At 45.5% G+C, this 14,638-nt stretch overlaps 1 long non-coding RNA gene across 1 annotated transcript; it reads right to left on the bottom strand.

The window, feature by feature from the left end:
* Nucleotides 1-5,113: 5,113 nt before the first annotated feature.
* Nucleotides 5,114-8,352, bottom strand: LOC106817045. The gene is made up of 5 exons (XR_001394985.1): nt 8,148-8,352; nt 7,386-7,496; nt 6,738-6,904; nt 6,167-6,371; nt 5,114-6,115 (listed from the first exon to the last, which is right to left on the bottom strand). It is a non-coding gene; the product is annotated as an uncharacterized LOC106817045 (long non-coding RNA).
* Nucleotides 8,353-14,638: the final 6,286 nt, after the last annotated feature.

The following is a 14,638-nucleotide window of genomic DNA, read 5'->3' as shown; positions in this document are numbered from 1 at the left end:
AGATAGGTACTGCTAATGTGTCCTGCTTTGCCAACTTAGGGATTCCAGGCAGTCAAATAGTATCATATTTACCAATCTACTGTGTTGGTCGGTGTTAGTATCGCTTGGGACGTAATGCCCTACTTTACAGATAGTCATATACACTACTGTATAGTGTTTGCCAGTACGGTCATCTCAGCGCATTACTACTCAAAGACAATTAATGAACTTCAGTCGATCTTATGTGCATAAAAAAGGGGAACCGGCAAGTAGCTGGTACGTAATACCAAATCCTGATCTCAATATTTCACTTTAGCGGCTACACCATGCCTTTTACATGGTCCTATTCTCATTTATAGGGTATACTGGAGCGGGAATCTTAGCGCGTTATCTCTCAAAGGCAACGATATTCGGTCGATGCTATATGCTTAAAAACGTGAGGAGCCGGTCAGCAGTAGCCAGTAGGTGCATATCTCACATCCCAATCTCAATACATTACTTCAATAAACCAGCTAATGAAAGATGGTGATCGTAAAGCAGAAATTAGGTTTGTGTAGAAGCGACATTGCCGTAAGTAACAACCGCATTACACATAGAACACGCTGAATCGAAATAAGCCAGAGCAGTTAGTGATAGGCCTACATGCGTAAATGAGCGAGTAAAGTAACCGAAATGCAAAGGGAGATACAATAGATTAGTTGACAAGAGAATAAATGTAACAAGGGCAACTTTACATCAGAAAGTAAACGTGACTGTCGAACAATGGCGCTGCAATTTACAAACACTGTACAACACCGCCAGAAAGTACGAAGCACTGAAAGAACAGCTGACAATTTATAAGCAACGCCCCAACAAGGTTATGTATTTCATTTACTCGTACATATACAATATATTATTTGATTTGTAGACATTGCATTTTTATTAAGAAGACACATTTTAGCGCTGAAATCTTGTTGATAGATGGCGGGTAAAATAATAACCATATTAATTTTTCGACAATAAAAATATCTTCGCGGCAGTATTGCGCACACTGGCGCATTGTATACCGTCGATCACCCCCACCTTCCACACGCACGCACGCGCACGCACACGCACGCACGCACACACACACACACACACACACACACACACACGCACGCACACACACACACACACACACACACACACACACACACACACCTTCCGCATTGCGCTATTACGCGGTAGGATAGTATACTTGCTCTCACATCTCGCAAACGAAGGATTTCTGGAAATCCTACACATGTCTAGGAGGGGGACACGCCATGCGAATTTCGCGGCGAAAATATTCGCACCCGCATGCGATAATTCTGTAATCTTAAGCTTTATGCTGTAATCTTTCTGAGTGTTGAGTTTAATAACGCGCGGAATTAATTCGAAAATATGTGCGCGCGGTATCGCGCATGCTGATGCATGTTGTATATAGCTGGCTATACGCGGGGCTATGGGTGGTAGAAAAGTATACTTGCTCTGATGTCTCGCGAACGAGTTGAGTGACATTTCTATAAATTCTACCAATCATAGACACGTGAGTGTTGAGTTTAATAAAGCGCGGTTAGTTTAATTAGAGTCAAAATATACACGCGCGGTATCGCGCATAGGCTATATTATACGCGGGGCTATGCGTGGTAGGAAAGTATACAATAAAGCGCGGTTAGTTTATGTGAAATTTTCTGGATTTGGTGATTCATTTGTGCACTCATGAGCCGGTGTTTCGTTGTATGATAATGCGTGTGTACTGAGTCATGATAATGCTGGGTGCATTGTATCAAAGACGATTCGGGTAAATCGAAGATGTGCGAGAAAGAGAGAGAGAGAGAGAGAGAGAGAGGGAGAGAGAGAGAGAGAGAGAGAGAGAGAGAGAGAGAGAGAGGAGAAGAGAGAGAAGAGACAGAGAGAGAGAAGAGAGAGAGAGAGAGACGAGAGAGAGAGAGAGAGAGAGAGAGCGTAAGAGAGAAGAGAGAGAGAGAGAGAAGAGAGAGGCGAGAGAGAGAGAGAGAGAAGAGAGAGAAGAGAGAGAGAGAGAGAGAGAGGGAGAGAGAGAGAGAGGAGAGAGAGAGAGAGAGAGAGAGAGGAGAGCCGAGAGAGAGCAGAGAGGGAGAAGAGAGAGAGAGAGAGAGAGAAGAGAGAGAGAGAGAGAGAGAGAGAGAGAGAGAGAGAGAGAGAGAGAGAGAGAGAGCTGCGAGGATTCGTCACGTGACTGATTATTATTCTATAACATATAATTCCTTATAATACCCCGTGTTGTAAATCACTTCATACTTGTGGGGCGAACCATTGCAACCACATGGCTGCTATGCTGCTCAAGGTCGACCTTGCTGTTAACATATATATATATATATATAATAGTTTATTATCAGCTTGATGTTCGCCATTATCAGGAAAGCCACCCAATTGCTTGCATGCATGGCTGGCAGCCAATAGCATAGCTATGCACTATACATAGCCATTAATATTATGATTTTATTATATTTATTATATATCCATTATTATAATTATTTAAAAAATCTAGTAGGAAGATACAGTATTTGAATAATTACACAACTATTTGAACCTATTGCTATGATCTAACTTCTGTCATAGCTATCGGTATTACAATAATTAGGGGTAGGGGTAGGGACCGTAGGTTAGGCTAGTCCCAGCTGTACAAGAAACACTGTGCTATCTATTATTATACTAATTACGTATGTCTACTATTCTGGAGCACATTCAGTAGAATTTCTTCGTGGAAGAAAGAAAACAGGAAGCGAACAGGAGAGAAGGTTGCAGAAGCGAGCAAAAAAGCAAAATATTGCATTGAATAAACAGAGGCAGTGTATAGCCAGAATCGATAAACTGACTCGAGAGCTGTGTAATGTAGGTAGGATCAGGATCATCCGGGTTACTGAGAAAAAAGGTTACGTATGAATTATGCAAGTGTAAATCTGTGATAAGCAAGCTGGAAGCACTCTGAATTCAGATTAGATATCGCAATGTAGTTATGCAAGCCGAAAATGAAGATAATAGGCTTAGCCTCTCTAAGGGCTCTAGAATGTTTAGCGTAGCAGTCTGATAACTGATAACTGATAACCTGAATGCTGTGCGCAGCAACTCGAGAGAGGGAGGAAATTAATAGTGAGAGCAGTGTGTGTAGTGGTGTTTCACATGCTGCAGCAGATAAGCAAGCTGTAGATGAGGTAAAGGCAAAGTATGCTGAGGCAGAAGAATAGCAGAGTAAAAAACGTACAAAAACACGTCTAAATGGGCCAAGTTGTCAGGGTTTCGCTCCCTATGACGGAATAGCCAGTCCCATAGTCTAGACATAGATAGTCTCCCATCGCTACGCGACACACGCTCTACATAGCAACACTGTTTCCCCGACGTCACACGTCGTACACCACTCGTCCTCACGCTACGGCGACAGACGCTCTACATAGCAACACCGTCTCCCCGACGACACTAGCCGTACCCAACTCGTCCTCTCGCTACGGCGACACAAGCTCTACATAGCAACACCGTCTCCCCGACGACACACGCCGTACACCTCTCGTCCTCTCGCTACGGCGACACACGCTCTACATAGCAACAGTTACACCGTCTCCCCGACGACACTAGCCGTACACCTCTCGTTCTCTCGCTACGGCGACACGGGGCGACACACGCTCCAAGTAGCAACTCTCCGACGATACACGCCGTACACCACTCGTCTCGTAGCAAAAACCGACTGCCTCCGTGTCTTTGAAGAGATCCCTCCTGTATAATGGTGTCGTCAGCTATGGGGCTAAAGTTTTATACAGTATTCTGATGAATTTTGATTTAAGAAGGAAGTTAAGAACATGGGTCGTTCACACACACATCTTCCTGTTTTGATGTCTTATGTGCAAAGTTCACAACAAACACTTCAAAGCTATACCCCCGCAGTGGCGGATTAAGAGGGGTGGTGGATTGGGTGGCTGCCCCTCCCCCCTCCGCTAGAGTAACAATATGTTTACACATAATATAGGCTTGTGTGTTGGTATATTATACTAATTAATTATTACTAAGTATAATGGTCGCGTGGCTGTACAAAACTCTACCTGGTCCTGATGCATGGGTTAAATTAATATAAAATTATGTAATTGAGTGGTAAAGCAGGTTGCAGAATGAAGGCTGTGCTGTAAATCAGAATGAAGCTCAAAAGTACCTCAAATACCATCTCCTGCGATCTACATTTTCAAAATTTGCTGAGGAGAACCCCTATACCCCCGCCTATTACTCACCCCCTCATTGAAATCCCGGATCCGCCAGTGCCCCGGAATAAATAAAACCACATGGAAGTGGAATTCGTGGAAACGCGTTTAAACATCGCTGTACCGGCATTTCGGCACTGATTATTACTTCCCCCGTTGTAATTAGTGCTAGCGCTTATAAGGAGCCTCATTAGCAGGAGTTGCGACCGCTAACGTTCTCCCAGCAATCGCAAAAGTCATGATGAGTAACACACTCACCACGATTTCGGGCGCGCCCGACGGATGATGAGGCAACCGATAAATTTATTTATTTATTATTAGAGCTTATAATTCCGCGCTTCGCGCGGGATGGGACAACCCCTTCCCGTACCCACCCCTAGCACCGGCGCTATCACAAAATCGCTCTACTGGATCGTAACAAATTGAACACCCCCACTTCAAACATCGTTCCGCGGTCCCTGTATATATATATATAGAGGGTGAAGAAAGACGAGGTAAGAAAGACAGAGGCGGAGAGAGCGAGCGAGAAAGGGGAGAGATAGAGAGGGCAGGCGGAGGAGGGGGGAGGAAGAAAGACGAGATAAGAAAGACAGAGGCGGAGAGAGAGCGAGAAGAGATTGTAGGGAGATGACGATGAGAAACTACCAAAAGACAAATATACCCAGACAGACGTGAAACTGACGGTGTAAGACAGGTAATGGAATGATTTCCCCCGATTTTCTTAACGTTATAGACGCACGCACGCACGCACGCACGCACGCAAGCACGCACGCAAGCACGCACGCACGCACGCACGCACGCACGCAAGCACGCACTACATTTTACCCTAAAATGCCATTATTCTACTTCCTTCATTTATACATTCGTAGAAATATTTTTAATTTTCCAATATAAAAATAATGCAATAGTACATAAAAAATGCAAACGCGTAAGTCCTACGCTTAAATTTTTAATCAAAAATCTTTAATTACATGTAAAAAAAATATGATCAGGAGTTGGTTTTAAACTCCCGATGACCTCCGCAATAGATTTTTTATAAAATAAACTCAGGCCAAGGTAAGGAATCTCCAGTTCACGATCACACATCACGATCCGTAGTAAACATCTATTGATGACATATATGATCGCAGGCAACCACGCTTCAATACTGTAGAGCTGTCTCGCCCACTACTTTTACACTCTAGCCAAATGAATCTACATTAATTGAAATCCAATTTTAAATTGCCAATCACAAAAATAAATTGTGTAATGAAGATTGTGACGTAAAGATCCATCCAGGATTAATATCTGCATCATCATGGGAAATCACCAGATACTACCGTTAACATCAGCCTGTAAAATATCATCCATGCGTCACTCGTAAGAAAGCGCAAATGCAGCGCCATGTTTCAACAACATCGTCATTAATTTATGCGAGTGAAAACCCAATCTGACAAGATGTGATTTGATTGTGATGTGAAGACCGATCTGATTTCAAACTACATCACTAGGATTATAAATAATCCACATAAGATGATTTTCAAACTGCGAACATATAAGGTTTAAATGCGTATGCTACCACATTTAAAAGGGCAACATAATATATAAACAAAATACAGGATTCGCGTTATTTCTTTCTAATTACTACGATCATAAAATCAAACGGAAAACTACGAAAAACTATTAACTAAAAACTTCCAATTTGGAATAGAACTATATAGTGGATTATAACATGGCGTGCACAGTTATAATATTCTGTTTACGAGTATAACATGGTTCATAAAGCTATAATAAGGTGTTCTTTAACAGAACGTGTTCTTCAACAGATCGTGTTCTTCAACAGATCGTGTTCTTTAACAGAACGTGTTCTTCAACGGAACGTGTTCTTTAATGCAACATGTTCTTCAACAGAACGTGTTCTTTAACACAACCTGTTATTTAACGCAACATGTTCTTTAACAGAACGTGTTCCTTAACAGAACGTGTTCTTCAACGGAACGTTCACTGGCTTTATTGCGTTTAGGCAATCTACTAACCATTCAAAACCAAACACTCGAGGAGATCTATTTGCCGAACCGACGCACGCGTTAGTTAGCTGCGACTAAGCTCGGGGAATTCATCAGGGATGAGAGCGTGGACTCTGCATGTGGGGCATGTGCTCTGCTTCTTCAACCATCGCTTGATGCACTGCAGGCACAAGAGAAACATAATGAGCACTGATGATGGTGGCCAGGTTCTGCTGCATATTACAGCAACTTCTGTTCAACTACATATATAAATCTACGCACGCACGCACGCACGCGCACGCACACGCACGCACGGCACGCACGCACGCACGCACGCACGCGCACACACACACACACACACACAAGAAGCATGCCTACACAGCCAAATATGTAGTCAAATAAATCAATAAATCAATATATTACAGTTAAATATATCAACGTATACACACACGTATGCATCACGCATGCTCATGTTTACATATATGAAACCCTATATATATATATGTTACATATATGTTAATATTATGTAACCCACAGCTCTGCTCACCTCAGTGTGATACTTGTGACCACACTTTAGCTTCAGAGAAGGGGAAATCTTAATCTCCTCGTGACAAATCACACACGGCTCCTCATCCTCCTGCTCGGTGAACTGTGACTTTTGGAGATTCTTTTTGGTGGCACATTCCACGCAGGTGACTGACGCTGCATCTCTGTCTACAGAAGGCAAAGGATAGAAACTGAGTGAAAAGTAGGAAAACACAGCGATGTATGTGCTAGATGGATGGATGGGTGGATGGATTGATTGATTGATGGATGGATGAATGGGTGGATGGATGTATGTGCTAATGGATGGATGGGGTGGATGGATTGATTGATCGATGGATGGATGGATGGGTGGATTGATTGATTGATTGATTGATTGGATGGATGGTTATGGGATGGATGGAATGGATGGATTACTGATTGATTGATTGATTGGATGATGCTGGATGGATGGATGGATGGATAGATGTATGTGCTAGATGGATGGATGGATGGATGTATGTGCTAGATGGATGGATGGATGGATAGATTGACTGATTGATTGATTGATTAATTGATTGATTGATTGATTGATTGATTGATGGATGGATGGTAGGACGGATGAATGGATGGTAGGATGGATGGACTGATAGATGAAGAGAAGGGCGATTACCTGCTTTGCAACCTTCTCTCGGATCTTGTCGACGATCGTGTCGATGGCATGCCAGACAGTGTTCCGCCACGCTCGTCCTTACCTCCTTTAATCAGCTTCGTCAGTGCAGACCTGAGCAGAGAGTATGCGCATGTCAGCAGGTCGCTCTCTCTCGTTAACGCACGCACGAATGTACGCAGACGCACGCGCAGCGCACGCACGCACGCACGGCACTTCACGCAACGCAACTCTTACTCTCGTATCATCGCTGTGGCGCCGGCCTGCGTCTTCTGTCTCCCCTTTCCTTCCCTATCTCGCCTTCCCTCCCTCTTCACATCTATGCTCTTCCGCCTCTCTCTGTTTCCACCCTTCTGCTGTCTATCCCTTGCTCACTCCCACTTTCCCTATGATTCACACTACCCCCTTCTCTGACCAATTACTAAAGCCAAAAAATTACTAGGCTTAAACACCCTTGTGCGCATTAAGGGGGGCTTATGTCGGGCTTGCGAGCCGACTCGACTGGAAGCAACTGGCTGCATCAGCTGCATTTGCAGTGCTTAGGTCGGTCGACTGCGACGCGACTGCCGCGCCTGGCCGCCACTAGTTTGCTCGGAAATCGAACAGTGGCGCAACTGGACGCAAACTAGTCGCTGCGATCGCTTGGCAGTTGCTCGAAAATCCAGTTGCTTTTCCAGTCGAGTCGGCTCGCAAGCCCGACATAAGCCCTTTACATCGCTAGCGGCATGTTTGTGTAACCATCACATCACCCGATGCACTACTTACTTTGACTGCTGAGGGAAACTCTTCTGTAACCGTAGCATCAGCTTCTCAAAGTTATTCTTTGGTTTCGCCTGGGCCTTCCCACTAGTGGCGCCCCCCACTGTCTGTGGTCGCATATTCACGCTTGCTGCTCCACAATCCTCTGATCGAATAGGCGCAGCCGTGGCTCCACCTATCTGTGGTTGAGCACGTGCATGCCGGTGGGCTTCACTATGCTTCGCTGTTGTGCGTGCACAAGCCGTGGCTCACCTATCTTCCTGTTTGTGCGTTGCGCAACCTGGTGCACAGCGTACCTGTGGTTGAGCAGCGTGCAGTCGTGGCTTCTCACTATTCTGTGGTTGAGCTACGTGCAGCCGTAGCTCCACCTATCTCGTGTTGTGCGTGCGCACCTTGGCGCCAATCTGGAAAAGCCAAAAATTTCGTTTATTTCGTGATCGCGCAGAAATCAAAAACCTCATAGAGGAATGGCTAGACTGAATTCCCCCCCCCCCGCCCGATGATAGACAAAACAGTCGAATGATTCATCTAGAAGCTTTTGGATCGGAATAAACGATTTATTTCGCATCTAAGATGAACGAACAATACACTTGATGTAACCAACGTTTTTGTGAAGCCGCTGGCAGTGTCTCTACATGATACAGACACAGCCTTTTGACGAGGTTATCAGCTCTACAATATTGAATATGTATATATAATCAGGAGTGTATGCAATAGGAGTGAGACCAGACTAAAACCGGGCAAAATTTTCAACATTTAGTAGCCCTTACCGGCCAAGCCACAACTGCAGCGAACAACCGCCGACCGTAACGACAAAGCGACTTTTGCAGAAAATTAGAAACTATTGTTTCCTATGAGCCATTGCACCCTGACGCGAGACGACTCGCGGCAACCTCAGACGACAAAAATATTTAGAAACGTGTTCTATTCCCAGCGCTTTCGCCGCGGACACTTTACAAAATGGCCAATCACAGCCAGTTTCACAATCGGCACGTGACATCGGCCATTTACGTCATAAAATTATACAACCAATGCTAGCCAGGAAGTAGACATGCCAGCGCTAAAACTCGCAGCGCCTGTCCGAGAAGCAGTGGGGCCCGCGAACTGCCATGCTAACGAAACGTGCAAGGTACAGTCAGGCCATCAGACCATGATTATTGTTTTTAGCCGTTCGTATAATATGCTGGCGTATATATTACTTTTATTATATTCTCGTTATAATAGAGCGTTCTTACAGGGCATTTAATTTCAAAGCAGCAGCAGGAGTTTTTTGCCGTTTGCTCATGAGTAGCACTGGTGGTGAGTGCGGTGAAGCTTTGTCGTTAACGGGTCGTCCGTTGTCGGCTGCAGTGTGGGCTGCGCCAGTCGCCGCGACTTTGTCCGTTTGTCGTTACGGTCGGTCGCTGTCGCTGCAGTGTGTCTTGCGCTTAAGTCTAGCCTATGATTTATTGTGGTTTACCTCGGAATAAACTAAGCTCAAGTCCTTGCCTTACATCATTAAACTTTATCCATGTCTAATCGTTGGTCTCACAAAAATAATGACAATCGGGAGATTATCGGTCGCCAAACGACAATGTGGTTTTTGAAAGTTTATATCCCAATTTTAAACAATCTGGTGAACGAAACATAAGGGCATGCTTTTGAAAGCCCTCTAGTCGGCTTAGCAATGCAAAACATAGGCAAACAACTAGCGAGGTTGCTAAGGGATTTCGGAAAGTTAAACACGGACTTGGTGTTATTGATAGCTATTTACATTAGAAATAAAAAATTTCACATGTTTAAGTATTTTTATCCATTTTTATTTTTCTTAAAAAAAATTGTTCATTAACATGTAATACTGTCATTCGACATGGCCTATAATAACAACAAGTCGTGTTTAAACTTTTCTGAGAATCCGCTAGCAAACTCGCTAAGTTTGTTTGCTATGTTTTGCATTGCTAAGCGATAGAGGGCTTCCAAACGCCATTGCCCTTCTGTTTCGGTTGCACCAGTTGTTTAAAATGGATATACACTTTCAAAACACATTGTACGTTTGGACGCGATATACTCCCGATTTGTCATTTTTGTGAGACGCAACGATTAGAACCACGGATAAGTTTAATGATTAATGGCAAGACTTGAGCTCAAGTTATCGAGGTAACACAAATAAATCAATCGGTAGACTAGGCTACTAAATGTTGAATTTTGCGCGGTTTTTAGTCTTCTCAGCTCCTATTGATACACTCCTGATATAAGTATATATATATATCAGTTACGTACTATACAAAATACATACAGCTCCTGCTGTTGTTATCAGTATTGGAGAGTAATTAAAATCAAGTAAAAAACGAAAAGAGTGATTGAACTGAATGCAGGACATTTATTCGTGATAAACTAGTTTCAACCAGTTTGGTGAACACGCTAACGATCAACGTATCGACGGTCAGCGGTTACCTGTGCAAGCGATGGCTGCTGACTGGAGGAGAACACGCCTGCGCTGGTAGCGTAGTAGACCGCGGCTGGTGGCTGGTGGGCAGGCGGTCGAGGCAGGGGGCAAGCCGGCAGCATGTTATCCTGTTACATACAGCAACGCCGCACAGCATTCAACGTACGCGCACGCTTGCCGCACGGAGACGCTTCGTTGACTGGCGTGGCGATGTCAGCCACAACCAGGTGCGTCACGTGAATTTAACGTGAATTAAAAATAATAATTGAGATAAACGAATTCAAACATCAATACTGTTTGGTTGTTCACGCGAGCACAGAAGTTGAAATTGCCGAAACGCAGCTATAGACATAGACGGCGCCAGTAGCACGAAAGCTGCTGCGGTGTGTGGAAGAGGATTCGTATGACCTACCCAGGGGATGCAGAGCTTGTGGTGGCGTCGCAGGCAGTGCGGCTAGTACACTTGGTGGTAGGTTTATCGAGTGACAGCCAATCCTCAAGCTCTGCCATGTGCTGATCAAAGTCATGCTGTAACGACACATAATAATGAGTGAGGAGACGAGCAGGAATTCATAGAAGCGATAACTGCACATGCATACGCAACATAATACCGCAGCAAATGTGTGCGTGCGTGCGTGCGTGCGTGTGCAGTTTTTATAATGTGTGTACACGTGGGCGTGGCGTGCGTACGTGTAGGTGTGTGTGTGTACCGGAGTGCCCTGCGTACGTGTAGGTGTGTGTGTGTGTTGTAGCACGGTGCGTGCGTGCGTACGTGTAGGTGTGTGTGTGGTGTAGCGCTGCGTCGTGCATGCGTACATGTAAGGTGTGTGTGGTGTCTGCGTGTGCCTTGTGTCTGTGTCTGTGTCTGTGTGCTGCGTGTCCGTGTGTGGTAATCGTGCGTTGCGTGGCGTGCGACTGTGTGGTGTGGCATGCATTCATACGCGCAGTGGTATGGCATGTTGTTTGCGGGCGGAGTTCAAGGTGTCCAAAGCGCGGTGCGTTCGTGCATGAACATCCATGCGTGTGTGTGTACCTGCAAGCTTTCGTCATCTGGGCAGTAGGATCTGTTGCACCACCTGTTTACATTCTGCATTAACCTGGGCTCTATCCAGCTGGCAACATCGAATAACGGAATCGCACGCATTCTTACAGCCTGTCTTAATATAACAACAAAACATCGTGCCATGATACGTGCGATATGGGCACGATGTGGCGCATGTAGGATACAGGCATGGCACATGGTGCCGCGTCATGATGTGGGCGTGGGAAGAGCGCGTGCACGTGTGCTGCTTGGACCACGTGATTCGAGGGATGTGTGAGCGTGACGCGGCCGTGGGAAGAGCGCGTGATGTGGGAGCGTGACGCTGGGGCATGAGACACGGTCACATCATGCGGTCCCGTCACACAGGACGTCGCCTGCCTGCGTGAAGCAGGCGATACGTACGAGGCAAGCGTTTCCTCGTGGCTGCGGATGCTGCATTCGTACGTGGCACCCGCCATCGAAAGCGCCATCAAGCTTGACTCCCTCGTCACCGTGGCGAACGACACCGCTGCTTGCTGCGCGCGCTCCCCGACCTGTCGCATCTTCATCTGCGAGTCTCGCAGCATCCCGGTCGTCTGCTCACTCTTGTTCCTGAAAGCAATAAGTGATATCGGAAAGTCCAGCTGTGTTATTTAGGTAATAGAAAAAGGGGGTATAAAATGGCCGCGGCGCGCTAAGGAAAGTACATGATTAATGTAAACACTCGTGCGTTGTTTTTGCATTAACACAAACATTGCTAAATATCCCAAATGACCACAATCATATTTGTAAATGTTTCTGTAAACAGAAACGCACCTGTGAATTATAGTACGATGTTAGTGAAGAGAAATATAGACCATAAACCTACACTAGAACTATCGTAACTTATATATAGGGCAATTATCACCCCTCTTATCTGATCTTCAAATATGGTTAGCGGGACTTTCCTATTATGGCTTATACACACAAAGCTGCATGTTAGAGGGCTTCACCAGCAAGGCCAGCGCTGTCCACTCCTGGAACCATCATCTGAGCGTGTGATTAAGCATTTAGTGTTTGCCTGCTGTAGGCGACGTTTGTTCGATTGTTCGCTAGTGTGCGTACTTCTCGACTTGCAGCGCAGTCTTTCTCTCTTCCAGCAGCAAAGTTCTTTGCTCTGAGCTCCTGCTGCGCGGAGCGGCCATCGTCTCCCCGTGCGCACCCGAAGCTGTTCAGCAGGCAGCCTCCAGTATACCAATGACAAAAGGAATCCTTAACGCCAGCGGCACAGGTGAAGTTACTGCTGCATTCCATCATCGGTGTCTACTCCCACGCGCTAACGGCCTGGCCTCTCTCTCACGACCACACACACAGCCACGTAGCCTGTAACTCTGCTGTCATGGTCTGGATATCTTAGTATCATGTCTCCAGACTCCGCTAACCCTTGGCCTCTCTCTCCCACACAGCCAAGTACATGTAACGCCTGGGGCTGTCATGTCTTGATATCTCAGCAGTGTGTCTCTGCTCTCCTTCAACCTTTCGTCACTCACAGAGGGTACTTCTGCCTGCCGCACCTGTAAAACAACAGCAACGTGTGTACCAACGTTGTAAGACAAGGGATCACCGATCAGGTACGGACAACGGTAATGACTAATTGTTCGAAACCGAACTGAGAAACTCAGAATGAACATAATGACACCAAATCAGATTAGAAGAGCAAGCACGAATCCTATTTCATCATATTACCAGGAATAAATTGCAAGTAGTAGTATAGTATGATAGCAAGCAGTATAGTGAGGAATGAAAGTGGGATATAAAGCAAAGCTTTAGGGGTTTAGTGGCTCTGGAATGCATTTGAGGCCATTTCCTGGCGACAAAAATCTTTCATTTATACCATGTATCATATCAACAAGTGCCGCAGAGCGACAGTGCTCAACTGACGTGTACTGTAGCTGGCTATTCATCTGATAAACTCAACTGGCCAACCGAATCAAAAAGTGCGCCCTACCCACCCGTGTTGATAGGCTTTGCTATACCGGTAGTACAGTAAATAAAGATATAGGGCTATGTAGCTTTTAATGACTTCGCTATATTTAACGTTATCATGGATATGCGTCCAGCGCGAAGCGTAGTGGTGGTGGTGGGGGAAGGGTAGGGTGGAGGGGGGTGGAGGAAGGAGGAAGGGCCGGCGTGGAAGGGGCTCTAATAGGCAAAAGCAGTTCAGTCCTTTGTTAACAGTCAACAAATCCATGTTTAACCCTCTTCTTGAGGGTCATAAGGTTAAGAACTCTTACTTCTTCGCACGTCAGTGGAAAGCAAAGTATTCATGGTCCTTTCAAAGTAAGCCATAAAAAGTGGTAGGTCACTTGTTCTGTATATTCTTAATATATGTTCTATAATCACTCCGTCAGAGCCATGTCCTCAGAAAATGTCTAAAATCTGCCCGTGCCCCATTGACGCTTTGACCTCCAAATTTCGGCAAAGTGATGGCTTTTCCTACCGTGATGCTATACAACCGACTATCACTGAGCCTAGGTCGAGCGTTTAGATTTGTGCCGCAATTCTGCATTTCTCCTATACCTATTAAATTAAGGAAGGAAATGTTCTTCTTTAACACCTCTTGACCTTTGACCCTTGACCCGCCCAGCTTCCGAACATTCCGCAACTCGTTTTTCGGATTACCCCCGCCACCGTCCCGACTTTCGAATCGCGTACGTCGAGCGTTAAGATTTGTGCCCAACTGTTGACGCACCCGCACGCACTAGCCACGCACGCACGATCATGCGATTCTAGCAAAGCTTAGCAATCTGCTGGGTCAGATGAAGCTAAAAATTAAGGCAATGCGAAATCCACCGTGAAGAATTAGGCAATTTTAATCTAACCTCAATTTAGAGAAAGGGTATATCACGTAACCAGAAATATCACGACCGATGGCACGTATTTTACGTGCTAACCTTACAATATGTGTGCATTTCATGCCACACACCGATGCCTTAAACCCACCAGCACGCTCGCTATATCACTACACACGCACTGCCAACGGCGACGCAACGCACGCACACTCGCACACCA

Source organism: Priapulus caudatus, unplaced genomic scaffold (assembly GCF_000485595.1).
Source record: "Priapulus caudatus unplaced genomic scaffold, Priapulus_caudatus-5.0.1 Scaffold1576, whole genome shotgun sequence".
NCBI lineage: Eukaryota > Metazoa > Priapulida > Priapulimorpha > Priapulimorphida > Priapulidae > Priapulus > Priapulus caudatus.
This window is presented reverse-complemented; position numbering and strand designations above follow the sequence as displayed.